Source organism: Cyrtonyx montezumae, unplaced genomic scaffold (assembly GCF_038088225.1).
Source record: "Cyrtonyx montezumae isolate F1298 unplaced genomic scaffold, pur_monq_1.0 scaffold_3, whole genome shotgun sequence".
Classification (NCBI taxonomy): domain Eukaryota; kingdom Metazoa; phylum Chordata; class Aves; order Galliformes; family Odontophoridae; genus Cyrtonyx; species Cyrtonyx montezumae.
Window position 1 is genome coordinate 156,098,612 of NW_027072034.1, and position 25,597 is coordinate 156,124,208.

Genomic DNA, 25,597 nt, shown 5'->3' on the forward strand with positions numbered 1-25,597 from the left:
CATGTTTGCAACTCTGAAGAGCAAACTTTTGTGAACCATGATGTTAAGGTTTCTGAGAATTAAAGAAAGAATGGGCACAAGGAACATTAAGGGATCGTTCTTTTTCCCCAGACAGGATCAGCTTTCTCTGAACTATTCCTAATTCATGTTTATCTAAACTGCTCTTAAGGTCTGCAGTGATGGAGGTTCACAATCTTCTCTGGCAATCTATTTCTGTACTTAATCGTTCTTACCATTAACAAATTCTTCCAGTGTCTAACATAAATGTCTCTTTCTGCAATTTAGATCTCATTATTTCTTGTCACATACAAAATGGGCATGTGAAAAAATTCAATCTTTTCCCCTTTTCAGCAATCTTTTATGTATTTGAAGACTACTTATCCTGTCTCTATACCATCTTCTCTCTTGAGCAAGCAATTTCAACACTGATTTCTAATAGGTCAAGTTTCTACACCCCTAATCACTCTGCTCTGCCTTTAGCTGACTCAAATGTTTCTTGAAATGTTATCTGCAGAGGGTGCTCTGGGCTTCAACTATGGCCTCATTCATACCATTCATACCAAATAGAGCAGAAAGATTGTCATGCATCTTAGAGATATTATTCCTGCTTGCACATCCCAGAATAGTATTTGGCTTTTCTGCAAAAGTGTCACTTCATTGATCATATTCATTTCAGGGATCCACTCAGATTGTATTCAGCATCAGTTATTTTTTCTGTGGACCTGCTGATCAGCCAGTTGTTCTCTTAAGTCATCTTAGATATTTTAGTCTGTGTCTACAAAGTGTGAAGCTCATTATGACTTCTCACCCTTCAAAGCAGTTGGACCTTTTTCAGGTCTTTATCTGTCCATTTTATAGTAGTTTAATCCAGCCAATGCTTCCCTTCCTTACTATGACGCTGTCAGGTGAGACACTGTCAGGCACCTCACCGAAGTTGAGACATCTACTACTTCTGCCCTATCTACAAAGCCCGTTGCCCTGTCTGAGGAGGAAATGAAGTCATTCTGACAAGATTTGTTTCTGACAAATCCATGTTGGCTGTCACTCATCTTTTTTGCTATCTTCTAAGGGCTTACAAATTGTTTGCTTGGCTATTTGCTACAGTATTTTTCTAGGAATTGAAGTTAAGCTGACAAATCTATCCTTCTTTCCCCGCCTGCCCCCCCCTCTTTCTCTTTTAAAAGATAGGCACAATAATTGCACTCTCTGGTTTTCTGGAACCTCCTCATAAGCTTCCCAAGATAACCACAAACAGCTCTGAGATCATCCTGACATCTCTCTGTCTCTCTTCCTCTCTTGTATTTCATGTGGAAAACCCGAGGCCCAGTGCCCATGGAAATATTCAACTAATAGAAGTACAGATATCTTTCTCAGTCCTGTTTTTTCTTCTTTGTTCATCCTTCTAATTACTTTAGCCATTTGATCACATAAATCTTTTTAGAGAGGGCAGAAGTGATAGAGTGTCATGGTTTTATGATTTTTGTTATTGGTATTCCACATCATAACAACATGTAGTGCACTGGGGGGTTAAAGAGTTAATCCTCCAGTTCAGGGGACTGCCAATTTTCCGGGTACCTGATTCTCAGAAGAGAAGAACTAAGTACCCCAGAGGACTTTTTGATTCAATTTTCCAGATAAAACTGTTCACAAGTCACGAGACATCCCCTTTTTCCTTTTATGCTCATCTCTGCAGTGTATGTGCTTCCTAGCTGTCTCACCTTCGGCATTAGAAAGCCTTCATTTTTTTTGGACACTCCCCCTCATTTTATTTGATTTATTGGCTTCAATTCCAATTATATTGTATAATGCTGTGTTATCTTGCATTCTGATATGTTACTTAGTAAATTATCTTTCCTCCTCAGATCATTGCTGCTATTTTGGTTTTAGGCCCATCTCCCTGCCCTTTCCCTTTTTCCTCCTTCCCCTCTCCCAGGCATGGGCCTGCGGGTCCCCCCACCACAATACTCATGGAACTGGGCCGAACCAGCCTGTAAACCATTGACAAAGAACCATTGAACACTGTGTTTGTTTTGCTCTTTCTTTCTATAGCTTTCTTACTGCATTTGTGAGCAAAGAACAAGACTTCGGTTATTTTTCTTGAATTGTCTGACTGTATAACTGTATACACTGGAATCATACTGGATTCTATTTCTGACCCAGACAATACTGATAAAGCCCATGATTACTCATGAGGCCTCTGACAAAACCTTTTGAAAAAGCCTAAGAAGTTGTGTCAGTTGTGCTTATGGTACTCTGCTGTGGTGGTGTTAAATGCACTCATCTCTATATGTAAAGAGTTGATGCATTTTATGCATTAAAATATTTTCATCTAATATCAAAAGGTGTTTCTGAACACATTTCTTCAGTTATTTACATTCACTCATAATAAGCTTTATAAAACCTGTTTCAACAAGTGGCAATTTAATTGCCTCATTGCATTTGATCAGATGAACATCATGTTCATAGTCTTCCCAATAAATAAACATAGAAAATACAAATTAAACTTCAATGTTAAACTTGATGTCTCAACTGTTTCTGTGCGTGTTCTGAGTTGAATTTTTCTCTGGAATAATGTGAAATGTTGCTATGAGTATTTATATTCTCATATAAATTCTGCTAAAACATTGTCTAACTGAGAATTTGCCTCCATTTCAGCCATCAACATAACTGCACTGATGCAATCCACTTCTAGCAAAGCTGATGTTACTTAGGTGGAAGGAAAATACAATCATAACAGAGTTCAGTTTTGCTTATGAAATTGACATTTTTATTTAGTCCAAAAGTGCAACATTTCAGTCAAAATCTTTTATAATAAAATTTTCTGCTTTCTAAATCGCAGGGATTGTGTAGGAAAAGCTGAACAGTAAAAGTCTACACTTTCTGATAGTTGTTAATGATGTGGAGTGATACAGGAGAGGGATACTAAACCAATCAGGACTATTGGACATGGGTAAGTAGAAACCACTATATTAGTGCCTAAAATGTGCAGTGATCCATGTCTCCTAATTCTGGGAGGTAGTTATGTTAAAATGATTTGAAAATAAGTGGACAGAATCGTTATGTCTACATTTATGTCTAGGCTGATGGAAATCAGATGGATTTTAGTTTTGCAAAGCACCTCATAAATTGACATTGAGGATCCCAGTAGAGACTTCACTGCCTGCTTTCTGTCCATCCAATAAACTGTGATTATTGGATCCTGATGACATCTGCACCAGGGCTATCTTAAAACGAATTGTAATAAACAGACAGAAAATACACACTGAGGCCACCTGAATATGGAAGATATTGTGGAACTTATCATCACTGTCATATTCAGTTGAAGGAAGGATGGTCATCAAGCTAAGTTATATGCTGAAAAACAAGGTTTCTAGAAATGCAAACTCAAACTCACTTTAGCATTGCCCAGGATTGCTCCTGGAAATCCCATTTTCTCCTTTTATTTTCAGCATTTACAGAAAATAATAAAGCACTGAGAGATTTCATAACAGAAGCTGGAAATAAAATGCAAGTGTGAAAGGTTTGCCTTTTATTTAATGCTGCAAATCTGGCTTTTTTCTGAAACAGTAAAATCTACTCTCACCAAGGAGCAGAGAAGTTCTCAGAGAAACACCTAGAATATCTTACTGCAAATGAATAGGAAAGACATTAAAGTTTTTTAAAGTGAGTCTATCCTGACTTCTTGCCAAAAGAACAGCTCTCAAGGTAAGAAGAATTTGAATGATAGGGATAAATAATAAGATACAGCTTACTGTATATAAGTATACTGTAACAGTCAGTGCTTATTACTATTTCCAGTTCATGCCTTCACAATATGGAATATTCAATTCTAACTGTTGATGAATCTGTGATTCAATATGTTGAAGATGTGAGAGTCCAGATCCACAGAATTGTTAAGTAGCCTTAAACCTCTGAAATAACAATATTATCTTAACATCATTCTGACTTATGAACTCAGTCCCTTTGTGAAAACAGGCATCTTAAAATGGGATTTTATTTATCCCTAGAAACTTATCTTTGGGCTTTCCTGATTGCATCGCTAGAAAGGAAAAAATAAACAACCCCATTTTTTTTTAGCAAGATTTTTATATTTTTTTCCAGATCAATCAAGTACTGTAATTGTCAAAGCAGGAGAAAAATTGGTCTACAGCTCATACATTTGGTTTACTAGAACTGATTAAAATTATCTACAATTCCTACTCCTTTAACCATCTACTTCCCCTAGGACCTAGGCTTGATTAAAGACATGTGCCTTTCTCCAAATCTCTGTGTCTGCTCAGGCTTGGATATGGGAATGCTTAGGTTCACACAAAGAGCAGGTCCTGGCATTCTCTCCATTCTCCATATCTCCAAAAAACTGTTCATATTCCTTTGGCACCATTTTACAAATCTTGTTGAAATTAATGAGATGCTTCAGTTTTAGTTTTCTGTGCTGTCTTCTGAGCTAGTGCCATGTCACAAATGTCACATTGTTAGCCTTGCAAGATAAGTAATTTACAGCTCTGTAGCTGTTGAATGACTCAGGACTTTCCAGCTGTTCATACTGAGGAGCCACTTAAGTGGGATCTATTTATCAAAAACTGCACTGGAATGCATCAACTTTTTAATATTGGCTGAAACACTCTGTTCTGAAATCCAATAAAAAAACATCTTTTCAATGGGAGGACACAGAGAAACTCTTATTAGTTTAACCACACATATCAGGCAGTATCTACCTCGTTAGCAATTTGGTGTAATAGACATAAAGTCACTGGAACAGAACATGTTTACAGGGTAAATATCTCCCACTTTGAAAATAAATACCTTGGCTTTGGCTCAGCATTTTCTTAGCAGTGGGAAACTGCTGTCCTATGACAATGTTCCATTTCATTGACATTATCTTCTAATGATGTTATAAGTCGAGACAAGTTAACCTCAGAAGGTTCAGAAGTTCAATTTTCATTTAGATAAGAATCTAGAAACTTTGAAAGCTTATGAGCCATTATCCTAACTTGGAACGTTATTTTCTAACAAGAACCTGTTTCTTTTTCTCCTAACCTGAACAGTATCCCTGTTTCTCATTACAGGATGTGGCTGGTATGGCTGTATGAGGTCCTGAGCAGATCCTGGCTGCTGACATTTCCCAGTTTTTCAGTGCAATAAGAAAGACCACCAAAGGACTTTCTCTAAATAGTTTTCAGTCCAAGGTCACAATGCAGCTATTTCCTGCAGCACACGTGTTCAGTAACATTCAGAGGTGCTGGAGAGTTGCCGCCTTGTTTTTAGTGTGAGTCATCTAGGTTCTCTTTGTAACTGCCAAGAAGATTCAGCTGGCACTGGAAGGGACTTGAATTTACTTGACCTTTATGGAAAGGTTTCGTCCTGGTTCTCACATTTTCCTTTCCATTATGTCCATCTACTCCTGTACTCTGCAAGAAAGTCATCATCTGTCCTGTGAGACTATCAAAGTAAACCCCTTTTTTTTTTGTTACAGTCCAGGAAAATGACAGCCCTGAAACTACATCATCATCTGCCAATATATTACCTACAGCAGAAAGTGTTTCTCTCCTCCTTTCTCTAGCTAAAGCCTTTACCTTTATTCTTTCCAATATTCTTTCTTTCCAATATTCTTTCTTTCTTTGCAATAACCTTGTAGCCTACACACCCTTCTGAGAAAATTTAAGAAGGGTCTTCCAGCTGTTTTTCTTTCCTGCCATATTTCTAAACTTATTCTTTAAAACTCTGCGATTCAAGTCTTTACATCCCTCTTGGCCAAATGCCAACTCATAGGTTACTCACTTTTATTTTTTCCCAAAGTAATAAAATTTATCAAGACTGGTCATTTGAGTTTCTCAATTCCTACCAACCCAACCTGTGAAACATAAATTTGCTGAGTACTTCTCATTCTGAGCTGCAAATATATCAAAGTGTTTGAAACTGGATACCCAAGCGAGGGGGAAGCATTAAAATACACTGACCTTTGGGGAAAATTTAGTCTACATAACATCTTCTTACTGTTCATTATTTCTTCTAAAAGTTTCTCTCTCACACACACATACATTTCACTCATAGGAATACATGCATTAATCAAAATAAACAGCTAGTGTGTGGGGCACACAGCCATAATAGATCTACTTAACTCCAATTAAACCAAGCAGTGGGCAGCATAACCTCTCTTTGCCACTGCCTATCGAGCTGCTGCATTGCATACAGATTATGCAAGGCAGGTTTGCATCTGTCCATTCAGAACAAACTTTAGTATAGAACACTTAGCGCTAGTGCAGGGACTGGGATCCTTGGGTTTGACAGCAAAACAAACAAAAAGAAAAGAAAAAGTCCTATGTAGAGATCCCCAAATAAAAATGTATATGTTTGAAGTACAAGATGTATTCAAAACAACAGTTTCATGGCCCCTTTTTCTTATCTTTATTATCCATGCCTATACATTTATAGCAGTATTGCCAAGTCCTGTGATTTAATGCAAGTCATATGAAAATAAGAGCAAAAAAATTCCCTCATCTCTTATTAAAGCTATGAATTTTCAGGTCCATAAGTCTGTGAAGAAAAGGGTGAAAATGTGACTCAATTGTGCCCAACAGACTCAAAAAACAAGAAAAAAGGTAAATTTTATGCTTTGCCTCATGATCAATAAGATTTGGCTAAGTGCATAATGTTATGTCTGTATGTATTACACTCATATTTCTGTTAGAATGAGACATTATTGGTCTGGTGTATGATCTGAGCATTGTCAGACACTGCGACCACGCCACAGATCAAGAACTTCCAAATATTTATTTTGTTTCAACAGTTGTGGGGTTTATTTCCTACCATCTGACCTCCACCTCTTGTACTTACTGTGAAATGTGGTCTCCTTCAGCAGTGAAGATTCATACACTTGTTGTTTTGTCATTTATATGCAGTTCTACCATCACTCGTTTTAATTTCTGTTTTAGGGACTGTTCTTATTACATTGCAATGATTTTTGAATTAAGATCTGCTAAAAGTGTTATCCCATCAAGTATATCTTTGAATATTTAAACGTATTTGTTTTCTTAAACATTGGCTTAGTCAGACAGCACTGAGGATTTGTTTCTAAGTACAGTGTTTGCAATTGACAAATGACTTTTCTCTTGGTGGATTCTAATTACCTGTAACCAAGTGGGAAAATGTTTGCCATTGTATATATTGACTTTTTAAACTAAGAAAGCAGTTGTTTTCAAAATAAAACAAGAATTAATACTTCATAAAACAGTAGTCAATCTGCAACTCAGTTAGAAGTAACAGAACTATAAATTTAAAATGATACCTGTAAGAAATAGATGTCTGATGTGGTATAACTCTTCCCTGCAGTACTTCAGGTACAGTATTATACATGTTATGAAACTCCTAGTTGTAGTGCCCTGCAGAACATGTAGAGATAGTAATGAAAGCAGTAAGAACAATACTAATATTGAAAAGAGATGTTTTCAATATGAAAAGAATACGAAGCAATTTCTCATGTTTCCAGGTTTATACTTGTCCCTTTTGTTTCATCTTAGAGTAGAAGAGTTGAATCTGAAGGGTCCTACAAAGATCATCTTGTCCAATTGCCTGACCACTTCAGGACTAACCAAAACAGCCTCTTCTCATAGGACATCCCTTCGAGTCTTTTTACCATCTTACTTTCCCTCCAACATTTTACTCTATGGCAAGACAAATGAACTATGATAATTGGCATGTAGAGATTTTCAAGTTTTGCACTATATTTGTGAAAGTAAGGTCAGAAAGAGCTCATTCAATCTTTGCTATTCCCTGTATTAATATAAACTTTGAAGTAGTTACCATAATAAAATTTGCTTCAATATTTTTTAACACATGCTATGCTTCATATAACAAATACGTAATGATTTTATTAATTGAATATGCTTATCCTAGTCAAGAACATGCAACGGAAACCAGATAGATGGTCCAATAACTAGCAAAACATGTAGAGCATCTTGCTTGTTCCTTTCTAAAAAGTACATATGACTTCCACTCCCAAATTTCAAAACCAAGAGAAACAAAGAGAATTAAAAAAAAAAAGTATTTGCATTAAACAAGAAGATTAATCTCGAATGCTGTTGTCTCTGTCTCAAAGACCAACAGCTTGGTTTTGCTATAAACACAAATCTCATACATATGAAATTATTTCAGTGGAAGCTGAGCCTCCTGAAGTAGTTTATCTTCATCTCATAGCTCCTTACTTAAGTGTTTCTTCCGAACTATTCTTTTAAAGCTATCCAGAGTCTGAAATCTCAGAAACTCCTTTTGATTTACGAAAGCTTTGTAAGGTACTAGGAAGGTATAAAAAATTACTGATATGTTACAGTCACTAGTAAATCTTGTGAGGTTTATTGCACAGTGTGTGTTCTTAATCCCATTACATTCCGTAAAAGGACGCAAAATTATTCAGGTTTTTGGGTTTTTTGTTTTTGCTTTTGTTTTAAATAAGTACTACATAGAACACATCTGAGATTCCTACAGATATTCAGACACAATGTTTGTCACTTCTGTAGATTCTGCTGCCAACTTGTAGTTTTTAATGAAGGGATACGGCAGTTTTTATAGACTCTGAGTCTGAATAGGAATAAAAATGGATTTAGTGACTCCAGAACCCACAGCAACAAATACTGAATAGTGCTCTGCTACATCAGTCAGCATATATGACACCTTAACCAATTCTAACCTAACAGGTGATGGGTGAAGAGACAGATAGGTGACAATGGCATCCTCTTTTGCTTTATCACAGGAGCTATGAGGCAACTGTCCAATATAGACAAAAAAGCTGACTAATGCTACCATTACTTATTTTCATTTCAGTTCCACACAAGTCAAATTGATTGTGCCAGTTCTGATCGCATATTTTGCTGAAGTGTATGTTCTAGAGACAGCAGTTATTTCACATCTGAAACAATTAAAGGTACAAAATCTTGAAGTGGGTTGAATGAAAGATCAATGTAACAGGAAAAATCTATTTAAATTTATCATGACTTTTATATGCAATCATTACATTTACCTTGTTTTTACGAGGCACTTATTCAAATGTTGTGTCTCATCGTTTAAGGCAGAAAATGTGGTTAAAATCAATGGGAATGAAGAACTTTTGAGAAGGCTTTAAATCCTTAGAGGATTATCTCTCAAGGCTGAGAAATACTAAAGAAAATATGCTGTTAATGTCATTATACTGAAGGCAATATATAGGAGGTACATACAACCTTACATTCTCCCTCAAATGCTGTTTTACTCCTCTTTCTTTGGGATCTTTCATCTTTACCTTATCTAAATCCCATTTAGAGGGTGGCAAGACTTGTCCTGAATCAGCACAGGGTACACTGAAATCAACTATGCTTTCCAAAGCAGAACATTTTCCATTTGGAAATAAGTCATTAATGCATTTTAGCATCCAAAAACACTTTCCAAGATGAGAAATGCCTCATGCCGGGTACACACATTCAAAGAGAGCCCTTTCATTGAAGTTCACAATTGACACAGAAAGGACAGATAAGAGCCAGGAGAAAAGATATGCAAACTAATTATTGGATGACTCTCATTTTATGCTGATGGCAGATCTTTGGATGGAGATTGCCTTCTTCAGTCCACCAAGGCCATACCTCATTTCTTATCCTAATGTGGGAGACAAACTTGAATGGGCTGGACTTGATGATCTTCAGATGTCCCTTCCAACCCCTTCAGTGCTGTGATTCTGTGAAGGTAATCTTAGACAACTAAACTATACATGTGATAAAGAAGAGGTACTGCAATGGCAAGGATGATTACATGTGTTTGCAGCTACAAACACACAGAACAATGCTAAGGCAGCCTAGAAATCCACAATACAGCTTCTCAAGAGACGCTCATATTTTTTTTAATATTCTTTTACTCACATTTTAATGCCACTCTGTCCAAAGTCTACAGTATCAAAACAGATACACTTAAAATATCATTGAAAAGATATATGGCTTACATTTTCATTCCAGAGAAAACAAGCTCATTTTGATGGAAATCTGCCCTTGTCAAACACGTTTATAAACATATTGGAAAATTAACTTTCTAAATCTCCCAGCCAATTCATAAAATCTTGATACCAGAAACATGTGAAGAAAAAAGCAAACAAATCAGCAACAAAAGCTTTTAGATACATCCTAACCATCTTTTAAATTTAACATTCAGAAATTAAGACCTTCTAGACTTTGATATAGTTCATGAATAGATCTTTAATGTCAGTCTTTAACCAAGACTTCCACTTTGACCTCAACAAAAGTACTAGGATTTAGAGAGTGCAGTTGATAGGATTAGTACTTGTCTCTGGCTATCCATCTTAAGACAATTAAAACAGGAAATAGTTAAAATAGAGTAAGGTAGAAGATTTAGGGAATTACCTCTAGGGCTCAGCTATAAATGAATAACAATTTTTTTCTTTTTTTCTGCTGCATGTTTTCCTATCTTTGTCTTCTCTGAATAAGAGTTTAGACAAAATCTTAGGCTTCATAAAGTTCTATCATTAATATCTTATGACATGTCAAGTGCAAATGGCAAGCTTAGGGGGCAAGGAGAGGACAAAAGAAGGACAAAATTAAATATGAGAGACTTGCTGGCTGCTAGATGAGATTGTTGAGTCTGAAGAGCTTCCTCTGGGAATTGGTGGGAGCTCTGTAGCTTTTGTCACTTAAATAAAACTAAATATTTTAACAGAGAATATACTTCAGGGGACCATCAGTGATACTTAAGACATCATTTGCAATATATCTAAAATATCAGGATTTGGTAAATCCAGTGAATAGTAACATGTGAGAGAAACAGAAAATAACACCTGGGAACAAGCTCATGCAGGTCTCAGTCCCAGTAAAAAATTATGTGCAAGTACTAAAAAATTATGTGCCACTCCTTCCTCAATGGTCCCGCAAGGATGTCCTATATCATGAGGATCTTCTTCCACAACCGTATACTCTCTTAAACTTCCTCTGTGAAGGGATAAGGAGCAATGGTACAGCAGCAACCAAACCTGTGTTTGCTCCAGTGGAACTATGAGCTACAATTCACATATTTAACATAGGAAGGTTGGCCATGAGTTAATTAAGAGGACTGTAAAGCTTACTTATTTCACATTTTCTTCCTCATTGTGGTAAATATGTTTGCTGAAATGTATTAAATTACCTTACCACTGTAGTGTGTTCCATAGTTCTTTGGGATGAAGGTGGACTCAGCCCGAAATTATGAAGTTAACCAAAGCCAGCTTAATCCTGTTATGTATGGATATGTCATGTTCAAAGTCCACAGGTGTTTTCACACCAGAAAATGACCTTCTGCAGTAAAGTTATACCTTTTTTTCTCTCAAAAGAATACAAGAAAAGTTAAAAAGTCTGGGTTACATGTATCTGAATTTACTTGAAGAATAAACCACTTAATCATAATTAATGTAGTGAAATTTACACATCAGGAATTGTAGGACCATTGAATCATTAAGGTTGGAAATGATCTCTCAGATCATCTAGTCCACCTACAACCAATATTAACCACTAAGTCTTCTTCCTTTGTACAACATCTACAAGTTTCTTTGATACCTCTAGGGATAGTGATTCCACCATCTCCATGAGCAACCTGTTCCAGTGCCTCACCACTCTTCTGGAGAAGAATTTTTTCCAAATATCAAGCCTGGATTTGCCCTGGTGCAAATCAACTCCCTCTCATCCTATCATAGGAATAGTCCTACTAAAGTCAATTCCATTTTGTACCATTGATAACTTCTATAAGAATTTGTCTAGTAGTAGGACCTCTGTTTCCTTGGAAATCATGTGTTGGAACTGCTGGAGCAGTACCACAGTCTTCTGCCCATAATACTGAAATCATTTCCATAGAAAATGCTTTATATATAAGACATCACAAGAATAAAAACCAACAAATAACAGGGTATTAATAACTCCTAACATTCTTGTTTTGTGGGACTAAGGCTGAATGAGAGAAAAAAAGATCAAGAGCTTATTATCAGATATTGCATTTTCATGCTTGAAAACCATTTAATTTAATATAAATACTAAATAATGATTAAATAAATACAAATTAATATGCATTAATAATATATATTAACATATATATATATAATAATATATTAAATAAATGTAATTTTAAAATAGTGAAACATTTCTACAACATAATCAGCAAAATTTGAAAAACAGTCTATTCAGAAGAAAAAATAAAAAATACCTGCAAAATAATTTTCCTATAAGAAAAATGTCATTATTGCTCTGAAGACAAGTTAATTTTACCAATTACCAATTCCAAGAGGAATTGTGTCCTTTCTTGATTTTGTTTGATACAGCCATATTATTAAACACCATAGAAAATTCTCCAGTGAACTCCTATCTAAAGAAAGCTTGTTTTGGCTCTCTTGATTCACAACCCTGACAGAAGCAAGATGACTCACAAAGTCCAATCAATCAGTCTAAGTTTCCTCAGAGTTCCCATAGTTGTGGATCTGGGAACCATAGTGGTGTTTAAGCGCTTCCAATTCGTGAGAATTCAGACTCAGATATGACTACAAACTTAACAGCTGCACAAGTACTGCCTACATAATTCAAACACCCTTCCTCAAAAACAACAGATGTAACTGGAGCCCAGTGTGAAAAGGGTGACTTATTCACCACTGCCTTTTGACTACAGTGTTTAGATTCAAAGGCATGACCAAGGAAGATGTCTCGCTGAGGCCAGCTGCCTGGATTTGAGCCAACAATTTACATTTTCTTATATTGCTTATTGGGTGAAAGGTTGGTACAACCTCTTATTCAAAATCCATAGCACAAAGAGAGCTGGTCAGAAATTGTGTTTACCTTGAGGAAAAATAACAAAATTATTTGTAACATTTTCTGTACTTTACAGATTATGTCTACAAAACCAAATAAAAAAAATACCATATAGGTACATTCCATTTCACTGAAAACAGTTTTCCACTGAAAATATTTCAAAATATTTTAATTGCTTTAATTAAACTCCACCAGGAACAGTTTTTTGGAAAAAAAAACCTGCTTTATAGCTGCAGAAAACTACATTAATGGATGCTTAAATGCTGTAATCCTTCTCATGCACCTAAAATAAGAAGCATATCAGGTGATCCTCAGTGAAAAAAGAATAAGTTTATACATTCTGTCATTTATACTACTTATGTATACAAAATGTGTTTTGAAAAAACAAACGCTGTGGAAATGCAGTTAGAAACTGATAATTGCTGCTGGATTTCTTGTCTGAATGTTAAAAACATGCTGGTTTTAACCAAACGTTAATCCAACAGTTGCCTACAGTCAGCACCCAGAGATGAAAAAAGGAGATGACAGAATGGCAGAACACCTCCCATACTCCAGAGTTTAGTGTTTCAGTGAGCCAGATATGATGACTTGAGATTTTATATAGCTTGAAAGGCAAATTTCATCTCTAACTGGATAGCCTCCAAGACATGATGGGAGATATCTCTTTGCCTATTTATTCTCCAAACGACGACTATCAGACTCAATTTCTGGGAGTAGTTGCCTTCCAGCATAATCTTTCTGTGGAAGATTGGTCAAAACAGAGTTTATAGCACTTATTGATGAATTTTGCTTGGTGTTGCAGTGTCCTGACAGTTTGGGAAAGGGCACAGTAGAACCAGTCTCTATTAACAGATAGAAAAGTAGTTCAAGTTGGGAAAAACAGAACAGTTCTTACTTTCAATCATTTCGGCAAGGTAATTTTTCCTTCTTCCTAAATATTGCGGCTCATTTTCAGTTTGTACAGATAAACAGAGTGAATGGAAAATTTACTATGAATAGTCAGAAACATCCTCCTTTTTGACACATTACAAAGGTGAGCATACTTTTAATCATGTCCAGAAAAGATAAAAAATAATTAAATATGAGGCCCTGGACCATGTCCAAAGAAGGGCAACAAAGCTGATGAAGGGTCTAGAGCACAAGAGCACCGCTCTAATGGGGAGTGGCTGAGGGAACTGGGATTGTTCAGTCTGGAGAAGACTCAAGGAAGACCTTATCACTCTTCACATCTCTCTGAAAAGAGGTTGTGATGAGGTGGGAGTCAGTCTCTTCTCCCAGGGAGGAGCAAATTGAAAGGTACGGCCTTAACTTGCACTAGGGTAGGTTCAAGATGGATCTTAGGAAAGAATTCTTCTAATTAGGAGTAGTGAGGCATTGAAAGAGGATGGTAGGGAGGTGGTGGAGTCACCATCCCTGGAGGTATTCAAGGAAAGGGTAGATTTGGCACTGAGGAACATTGCTAGTGGACATGGTGGGGGTGGGTTGGCAGTTGGACTAGATGATCTTAGAAGACTTTCCAGCCTGTATGATTCTATGATTCTATAACTTCAGCAAAACTATGGGAATAAAATTGTGCCAACCTCATATATAATGGGATCTCAGTAATCCTGCAGAAACATGCTGATTTCAGCAGAGCATGATCCACTTTTAGCTGTAGTGATGTACTTTAGTGCAACTTGGCACCACCTATGAAACTCTCTGGTAGTACAAAGCAATTAATTAGGGAGGGAAAAAAAGAGTCATGATTTTCAGAAAGCAGGTATTTCTCAGCAGTCCTGATTTCCAGCCTGCTGGACTTATATGTGGAAAACAAGACATTCAATCAACAGCAGTTATGTAAGTGCAGCTTTTTTAGAGCTCTCCATATACAGTATAAAATCTACAGGCAGAGCATGTTAAGCACTTGGAAACTGCAGAAGATGGATATGGACACCTAAGTCTGTATGGCTCTGAAAACAGGAATTAAAAGAGGGATCAGTATAGAAAACGTAAGATGTAAGAAGCAAAGTTTATAGGGAGAAGTAATATCTTATTAAAATAATCAAGTGTTGGAAAATAGCCCCAGCAATTGTTCCAGAACAAAAGTCACTTAAAGATTGTCTGTGTCTTTTCACTTGTATCAGGTTGTCTAGGAAAAGACATTACTTCTAACCACAAGTGCTATCTTCTGTGCTTAGACAGTCACTTAAGGTATTTTTGTTCATTTTAGTGCTTTTAAATAATGAAAGCTGAGTAATAAGTGAGGACAGTCATCTGAATAGAAAGCAATTGGAAAAAAAAGCAGGTTCAAAGTGAGTTTACGAAAACTCATTTTTCAGGGTGAGTTTATTTTTCCCTAGGCAAATAATAATTTTCACATACCTTCATTCATCTTTTGAAGGTACTACTCTTCACAACAGAAGGCCAAAGAAAGTAACCCTTAGTATCTTTCACCCAGTGAAACTCAAAGCATTTTGTAGAGATTAATTAATCAAGTTCTGATGTCCCTAGCAGCCTTACAAGTGTTTTGCAAGTGACGCCATGGAAACAGAAATGCCTAAACTCATATTTCAAAGAACATTACACAGGAACAACAGTGCACATCAGAGCATACTCTCCTGCTCATATTGGTGGATTCAGTTTTCAAAGTTGTGGCGAAGATCAAATCAAGATTCAAATAAGAAACAGGAAACTTTACATGTTGGTAATATATATATATATTTTCATTTATTTTCTCTAACTGGTTTTAATGCTTTGTAAGGTGGGGTTTAAGTACCAAGGCAGGCTGAAAAGATATCAGTTGACAGTCACAGTCATTGGGATAGATTTTATTTACGTTTTCATGTCTACACTACAGATGACCACATCTGAGTTAGTTACGATAGGCTCTCCCTAGCTTTCATGTTTAGGTACAGGCACTGTTAGGCTGCAGCTAATATTAATCTGTTTTAGAGATTTATTTTCAGAAGAGAGAAATTGCACCCAAGAAACATCTTTTCCTTCATTTTCTATAAGTGTGGTGAAGAGTAGAGTTGGAGAGCTCAGATGCTTTCTGTACAGTCTGGATAAATACATTGATCACATGTATCCAATCCTCTACTGCCAAAGTATATCAGCCCATCAAGGCATGATTTCTTCTTTGCAGCTCAAGCCCTTTTCATCTGCTCTGTCTGTGGTATTCAAATGTTTTATGCACGCTATGTCATCCTTCTGAAAACCTCATGAATGTTATCTTTTATTTATGCCCTCTGAATTGCTACTGATTACATTATGGCAATGTCTTGAAGGCTTAAACAAGATCAGGGCCATCTCTGCTAGGCACTGCCCAAGCAGAGTGGGTGCATCAAAGGCAAGAATCCAGTATTTCTGAGTTTAGGCTATGTCTCCAGTTTCACACACTGTTAATAGCACACAATTCTACACATTTGCTCCTGTTTCCCATAGAAAAGGAAGTCTGGTCCACAGGTCACATAGGAGAGTAACAGTGACCAGGCAAGACCCCATGTGTGTGGTTGGTGTTTCACTTGCAACACTGATCAGCCACAACAGAGGTGTAAACAGCAGTCAGTGTTAGAAATGAGGCCATACCCATCAAAGTAAGATCAGACTGTGCCACGCTCCTGCTTGTGAATAGGAAAAACCAAGGCACAAAGTGACTGATCGTCCCACAAAGTCAATGGAAGAGTCTGAAACAGAAATCATCACTTAATCTGCAAGACATTCCTTGAGTGTGCAGATGTTTTATTATTTGGTATTAAACACCTTGCTCACAACCATATTGCAGCTGAGACAGAGCTATAACCCAGGAATTATGACAGAGTTTTAGCTGAAACTTGAGAGTTATAAAATCTGCAGACCTGTGGGAAAATGATCTAAAACGTATCAAAAGGTATTCAGTTCCTGCAGTCGCTTTGAGAACTGAAAGTTGGAACAGAAAAAATATATATAATCTTTAAGATTCTTAAAAAAATAACAGTAAAAAAGTCTGTTTCTGTAAAATCTGTGCTGGTATGTTAAAATGTGGAGCTCAGAACTGTAGCATGATCTATTGTGCACAGACATGAATGACTCTTGATATTTGATTGTTTTATTACTTCCATCTGAGCTAACCTTCGTTACTTGGATTTTACAAATTTAAGAACTTGCCAGCATGCTTGCCAGTTAAATAAAGGGCACAGCTAAGGTCTCCAAACATCTGGTCCAAATACTTAATCATCTTGTTGCATGAAGGCTGGTATTTTTAACTCGTACCCTGATTGGATCAGCATAATTTTTTTTCACAAATTGGTATTTAAACCTCAAAACCTTTAGCTAACTACATCTGTCATTGATATTTTATTGTTTAATTTCTTTTTATAGAGCCAAATTACATCTCTCCCACATACTGCCTGCACTTTACACGTCTAATTTGTCGACATGTTCTATAATGATAATTTCATTGATTTAGAAAGTGACATTATGAGCAACATATGTTCAGTTTAGCAGTAAACCTTGTTAAAGCAATAATGTCCCATTCTTCCCTACACCCTCCCCAAATTCAAATATAACCCACATTAGGAGCCAGCTGAGTCACTTAACTGCTTTGATTCTTGTAAATATAGAAACCTGCTAGCTGTTTAGCTTTACACTTTGGCTGCATATATTTCCTACTTTGGGTTGCTAGGAAAGGATAGTGCGGGCATGAATTATGCTACAGTACAGTGTCTAAAAGCATGATATGTGTTAATTCTCTTTGGAAAAGACACTTGGAAGGCAAAAGTGCTGCCTTAGAAGAGAGAAAAATACAGGCCGTCCACATAAAAATAATGTAATTGAGGAATATCAATTCATACACAATAATTAGAAGATGCCCTATTACCTTCTCCCAATTATCTGTAATCTAATTATGAAGAAACAAACCTATTTTCATATTACTTCTGAAACATCTGAGTAATAAAAAGGGATTATTTTTATAGACTCCAGACCTACTTGAATGCTCTGCCATCTGTACCAAGGTAGGGCCTTTCCCCTAAAGTGTTTACAAACTGACTATTTTTTGATCTGTTAAAAAAGAGTTCAAAATTAGCCTGAAGCTTTAAACCAGAATCTCAGTTCAGTTTCTGCAAAAGCATTTTACAAATATTTTACAAATCACTACAAAAGTTACTGAAGCCTATAATTCAATTAAGCAAAAAAGGCACCAATCTCTTCTGAAGAATGTAAAGAAAGGGAATAATAATAAACAAGAAGTTAAGCCTTACTTTGATTTTGAAATAGGAATCCGCATTAAAAATAGCCAGAGAAAGCAATTATTTCAGTGTAGAGTCTGAGAAGAGGTCTGAGTCAGAAGTCTCATCAACAAAGATGTTACCTCCATGTTGTGAACATGCTTGACCTCTGCAGATCAATTTCATCCACAGGTCAAGTGTCAAGAACCAAGAACTAAGAGCTCAGTTCTGCTCTCGACCATCCCACTCACCCTGTGGTTACATGTATAAAAAAAAATAAATGAGAGTCACAACCAAAGAATTCCTCTGTTGATTTTCTACACCCCAAATCCCTCCAAGCAATTTTGTGAGGATCAGTGTTGGAATATACTTTATATGTGAAAATATCTTTATATATTTATGAAAGGTTTTCCTCTATGGCTACATTTTCAGTGTAAGTGGGTTATTAAGTGGAATAGATGGGGACTATGTTTCACTCACTATCTGGAATAATGTAAAAAGTTTTTTCTAAGAATTTTCAGTTCTTAGAAATTGCATTTGAATGGCTTAATAGTAGATATGGGAGGAGGGGTTGGGGGGGGAATATTTATCCCAGATAAATAGATATAATAATCAGATATAGGTTCTGAATCATTATCCTTGCTGATCAATTTTCAAGTATGTAATTTCATTTTGCATTGAAATTTTTCCTTTATTTTTTCTTTTTGCTTTGCTCTATTATTTTCCAATTAATGAAAAGTTTCTAAATATATCTATCTATCTATATAAAGATATTATCACTAGACAAAAGAGAGCCAACTACATACAGGGTATACCTATACTTTCTATGAAGACCCAACAATAAATGCTAGTATAAATAAGAGATCTCTTTCTATATTTAATTTGAAAATAATAATTTTATTAGACAAGAATGAAGTTAAAATGTTCTTCACAATGAAATTTGCATCTCTTGTGGGATGGTGACAAGGAAAAAAATTTTTTTTTACTCTGTATTAGCTAAAACAAAGCGAAAACCTTAGCAGGGCAAGGCAGCCAGTGTTTTTCACACCAAACACAGGTCGATCTTGCATGAGCAGCATTTCTCTTCATAAATTCATCTTATGTTAGTTGGGTAAATAGTCTCTTTTCTTCAGTAAAGACAAGGCTTTTGGGAACAGATTTTTTTTATTTTTTCCTCTCAGTTTAATTAAGAAAAGAACTTACTTGAAAGAGAAAACTGCTTCTCTCTGGGTTCCTATGTATTTAAAGTTTATCCATCAATAAGTGGGGCTAATTTTTCCCTGAGATATGGTATACTGCAATATTAGTCACATGATTACATCAGTGACAGTGGTAACTTTTCAGTTGCGTTGCTGCTTTTTTCAAATGGCACCATATGTGAGGTTGAACTGACTTTGGCTTCTTTGTATTAGCATGCATACTGTTTCACTAGCATAGATTCAATATATTTTTCTATTAACAAAGAGCTAAAATATAACTTAATAACTGGTAAAAATGAATTTTTTCATTATTTGGATGTATCTGAAGAGTCAGAGTTAATCATGAGGAACATGGATGCTCATTCCTTATCAAAAATGATGGATATAACAGACCGATGACATTGTAGTTTAATGAACTTCACATTCCATGACAAATTATAATTGAACCATCCATATGAGATTATAATGGGCAAATTGTCTCAGTTTCTCCCTTTTGAATGATACTTAACAATGCTTTGGACTCTGCGGACCCCCTTCTGTTGGCTGCTGTTTAACTGGAGCTCTAGCAAGTACAACCTAACTTCACAAGATGCTCGTGTAATAAAATGCCTTTCTTGGTGTTTGAGATAGAAGAGTAGCAGAATTATGAAAGCATGTTATTTTTGAAAGTATTGTGTCAGGCACTGTAATCCACCTGCAGTGCACTAAATTCTCCTGTAAAATCCCTGATCTGTACTGCAGACCAAACACTGCAATGGAAGACAGATTAACATTTGCTGCAGCAAAGCCTTTTACTCCGAGACTATCAATTAAAAATTTGGCTTCATAATGAACAGGATCCATTTCCACCTGAAACCTGTCTAAGAGTTCTGTGTAAAATAAATTTATTGCACTTACCATGAGTTTTAGCAGACTGTGTTCCCCATCTCAAACTTACTATTTGCAATCTAAATAGAGAACAAAATGGATTTAGAGACTGAGTTTCTTTTTGTGTGAAGATGTGATCAGGCTTGATGAAAAAAGTTCAGGGAAAAAATTCAACATCCAGCTCTAAAACCATGGACACTTTGTTAAAGTATCAGTGGCTTTTTGCAGTCATGATGATTTGGAGACAGAAGTGAGGGCAAGCATGAGGAGAGGTAATCTTTCCTTTGGCCAAGTGATACATTTCTTCTTGCCTTTGTCTGTAACAGCTCCATAGGGATCTTGCTACTGAAATATCCTGATTCTTCCTTTTATCATGTTGTAGATATTTGTTTTATCAAGCAGAAGGGCAACTATACCCAGAAATGTTCATGTTTAAAAAGAACAGCTGGAAGTCTCCTGTGATGCCACCATTTTCCATTGGTTGTGCTACTAAATGTTCAATCTCTTATAGGATATTATGGTCATATGACTTTCTCATCTCATCCACAGTCTCTTTGTTGTGTGCTAGATTTCAAAGCCACAGACCCCATCACCAGTCAGTGGAACCCCTTGTTTAAACTCTTTCACAGAACATTATAGGAAGGAGAAAAAGTCTTCAATGGATTTACTGTTTGTTTGATGAAGTTATCTAAACAGGAGATCTATTTATTACACTTTGAAGAATATGGCTTCAAGTCTCCATCATGGATCTTCATTTATAAAGTGGAGTGCTAGAGGGGGCTCTTGGGAGTTCTGGTTTAAGAAATCCTCCTCCACCTCAAGAGGTGGTGTGATTTTTCTGCCTGATGGAGTCCACCCCCTCTTTGTCTACAGCTAACTTTTTTCCAGAGAAGACTTATCCTTGGGGTTCTGCAAAAATACTTCTGAAGAATTTTATTTTATTTTATTTTTGTTAGAGTAACTACACCACAGAGGATTTTGCTTCCCAACTTGTTTTCAAAGTGCATAAAGTGAATTAAGCAATATGATTTACTGACATATGAACACTGCTCTAGCTGCATCTAGCTAACCCCAGAACAAATTTCCCAAAGTTGCTGTACCCAGTTGTTAAATTCAAGACTCAAACCATGAACCAAATATTTCAAGTTCTCATTGCTTTCCTCCTCAGCTATCCCTTGCTCCTTCCAGAGCAGTGCACTGGCAAAACAACATTTCCTCTTCTCAGATCATCACAGATCTCATACCCAGGCAAAATGACTGTTTATTCTGGGGTAGGAAACATAGCTTGATGGGGAAAGGATTTTGATCTACCAGATGCATGCATCTGCATCATCAGCACCTTTCATCCATGATGTAGTGGCTGACATGTCTGCCCATGGCAAGGGTTGGAGTTTGATAATCTTTAAGGTCCCTTCCAACCTAAGCCATTCTGTGATTCACTGTGATTTGGTGTAATAATCATAGTTGAAGTGCACAGATTTCATCTACTAGGCAAATGATGCATTTTTATCATAGGTCTATCTTAGTTGGAGTCTATGTATGCAACTGACCATGTTGTACAGAAGTTATTGAAGTATATTAACAAGACATTAGCAATAAATCTGCATGGCCTTTCACTGGTCAATTTTATTTCTGTGATAAGTCTATAACTCAAAGTTTCTCCAAATTTCAAGCCTCTTTTTTGTTTGTTTTTATAGTGGCTAATATCCATGTAGATAACTTTCATCCAAAGATCCTGTGGCAAAAAAGTTTCACTGTTATCAAAATGTATATCAGTTGGATTTAAAAAGGTCTGCCAACTTCCATGAAGCATTTCAGACAGAACATGTTGTCATTGAAAAAAAAGTTAACAACTGAACTTTTTACTTCAGGTTTTAGCCAAATTCTTGTGTAATGCTTAGTTCTAATCATCTTATCTGAGTGCTTTTAACTGGAAAACTACGGTCAGATAAATTTGAACTTTGATGTACCAACATTTTCCAGCTAAATTTACTTGGAACCAGATTACTTTTAGATAAGAGTCTAGCAAGAATAAAAGAAACAATTGAGAAAAGATGTAGATGCTTAAGAGTTTTTTTTCCCTTACTCATTTCTGGCTGATATTAACAAATTCAATAGAGGAAAAGGATTTCTAAGTAAGATCTTCTGTTATGGGACTGAGTCTTACTCTGTGAGTACAATTTTTTCTGCAGGTCATCTGAAGCTATAAATGAAGTTTCAGTGGACAGCTAACTAGATTTAGTGCATGGCACCACCAATAGCTAGGGACAAATGTAAAATTGCAATCACTTACAAATAAGCTCTTATTTTTTTATTTTTAAAAAGATCCATAAGAATCATTTGATGCAAAGCATCTATTTGCCTAGAGAGTGACACAAATACAGCTTTTCACTTTGATTACTTTGTCCTTAGGTGCTAACTGATAGTTTCCTTTCTACTGTAGTCTGACTGCAATAGGGCTCTCACACTAGCAGAAGAATTCCTGTAATTGACCTACACCTTTCCTTGCAATATTTTATCTTTGTAAACTGAAAGATTTCCTTTCTAGACCATCAAAAAGTTGACAGTCATCAAGAAGTTCTGTAATACGTGTGTTTAAAAGGAGAAGAAAAATCATCTCATGGTGCTTATTTTATTTCAAAACTTTAGCATAATATAAATCTGTGAACAGCAGCTCAGAGAAATTTTTTGATGTATATATATAAACATATATGCATATCTTATATATATAAATATAAATGCACACATATATAACACTTTGCTAAACTTTTATCATTTGATGCTTGTATATAGACTGCTTTTAACTTCCAAGTTATTTTTATATTAATTAACACAGAGAAATTATGTTAACTCCAAACAAACATATAATATTTTAATATTTGTGGACATATAAGAGAAGGCTAGGCCTGCCTAAAATCTTCTGAATGAAAGCTTTTTATAACATATTTTCTAAGTGACAACAGATATGCCAGTTTTCATAGGTTTTTTTTTTGTTTGTTTTTTCCCTTGTGTTCTCAGAAACATAAGAGAAAACTTAAAATTGAGATAAAACAGGGTTGTTTTTAACAGAGTAATGTCCTAGCTGTTCTACCACCTTACATCTATCAGTGACTGTAGCATAGTTCAAGGAAGACAAGGTTAGAACTTGTCTGTTTAGTCTACATTAAGCCACCCATTCCCACATGCTGACGAACCATATCCCTCACTACTACATCTTCATCTTTATTCAACACCTCTTGGGATGGTGACTCCACCACAACCCTGGGCAGCCTGTGCCAATGCATCACTATGTTTTCTAAGCAGAATTTTTCCAGAAGATCCAACTTGAAAATAGATGGCTGTGTTGGTTCTTATGGAAGATTTGTCTGCAGATTAAACATAGTACAAGGAACTAAAGAAATCAACATTCAGACAAGAAGACGGCATCAGCATCTTGACATACTGGTTTTGTTCTACAGGTACTTTGTTAAAGGGCAGGAGAATTCAGTGAGCAAAACAGGATGTGAACAGAAACTATACCTATAGGGTACAGAAAGAAACCCACTGGCATTTTTTTTCCTAGCTGCAATATCCCTTGGGTGAAAAATGAGTTGCAAGTGAGAGGAAAGGGGAATCCTGCATATGAGTTGCATATGGGTTCCCCTTATAAGGCTACAAAGCCCTTACCATGGAAGTTATTAATATTATACACAGCCTTTCAAGTCCCATGAGAATTGATGTGGATTAATCTTCCCCAAAACTCTTAGATCCTATCTAGTCTGAATCCATATAGGAGGAGTAAGGCCACAGTGAGTGCCCAGTACCTACAAACTTTTTTTTTTCTAAAAAGATCATCCTGTGCTTCTTTTGTCCCTTCTCATTACAGGGAGGTTGGACTAGATGACCTTTAAGGGCTCCTTCCAACTCAAATTATTCTTCAACTTGTTTTCCTGCCATTTACTAACTATTGAAACAAACATTGAAATAGCTTTCAACAAATTAAGGTGCTCATTTATTAAATGTGACCTTTGTCTAAGAGTAAACTGAAAAGATGTCTTGAACATCAAGATGGATTTATACCTGTAGGACATGCTATGGAAGTCTAGTGTTATTCCCTACGATACTGAAATCCCTGTAGATGTCAGGCTCTCCTACTCATAGATATACTTACATTCCTCATACATTTTTATATGTCTGCAGTTATCTAAATCCTAGAATGTTTCTTGAATTAAAGAGTCATTCTGTATTATAATAAATGTACATTATACTTCACATTTCTTTTGCAAAATAAACTCTCAGACCAATGTAAGGCTACTACATACCAGGATATATTTTCTTCATATTCTAGTAGACTATGCTGAATTATATTCTACCATCTTCCAAATAAGAAGGAAAAAATCACAAACTACATATTTATCTGCATATCCACAAGGAAGAAAGACACAATAGCATGAAATTTATCTGTGGGTGACCTATAATGAAATGACTCAGAATGAAAATGTGTTATGTGCTTTTGGATGAGGGACAAAGATCTAAAAGGTTTTGCTGGATAGATTTATTCATAAATCCAAGACACTGTTCATTCAGACTAGTCAGATGTAGCTTCCTCCCTCCCATCTTTTTGTATCAATCAGTCCTCTAATCATTTCTGCTTTATTTGTGAAGAGCTTCCCAGCACATCTTGTTGTTCTGCAGCCCAATGGTGCTCTGCACACTGCCATATTTTCTCAGGGTTCTCAGAGCAACACATTATTGTTTATATATTCAAGGTGAAGTTTAAACTGTCTGAAGTATGGTGGTGGCAAGATTATATGCAGATCAGCCAGGATTCAGCAAGTACTTAGATATGTGGAAGCTTTGAAGATTCACTTTGATCAGCAGATTTATACTAAAGCTCATAAAAAGAAAGACTTCCAGCATCTGTAGTAAGTAACTTTATGCATCAAAAGTGGGAGCAGTTACAACGTTTACAGATTCATAGATTCATACTCTATGAAGCTAATGTAGATATTAAGAAGTATTTATGGACTTTTTTTCATAGATGGTAGATATTACTGAGTTATGGCTTGGCAAGCGCAGCCTGATCTTAGCATTTTTATTTTCCATACAGCAATTTAAATTTGAAGAGTGTCTACGGTGTGAGACTGGGTCCTTAATAAATCAGGAAAAAATCAATATCAAATGAATGAAAGACATAAAAAGTAATATAAGAACAAGATAGATCATTACTAATATAAAAGCCTGTATAAGTAATAAAAAAAAATCTTCAAAACAGTGCACAAACATAAGCACAGGTTTTTGAGTTTGGCTAGGATTTCAGATCTGATCAATTTGATTACGTATCACACTTGTCACTCTGTGCCTCCAACATTTATAAAGAAATATTGTCTTTTTCATCCCTCAGACTGATTTGAGTCATAACACCCAGAGAAGGACAGCAGCTCATTATACCATTTACACTGGTCAGTTGTCACAGACTAGACTACAGAAAACTTCTTTTCAAGGTATGAATCTTGGTCAGTACAGACTTCTGAATATTTTAAGTCATGAAAATATTTCATTGTTGAAATAT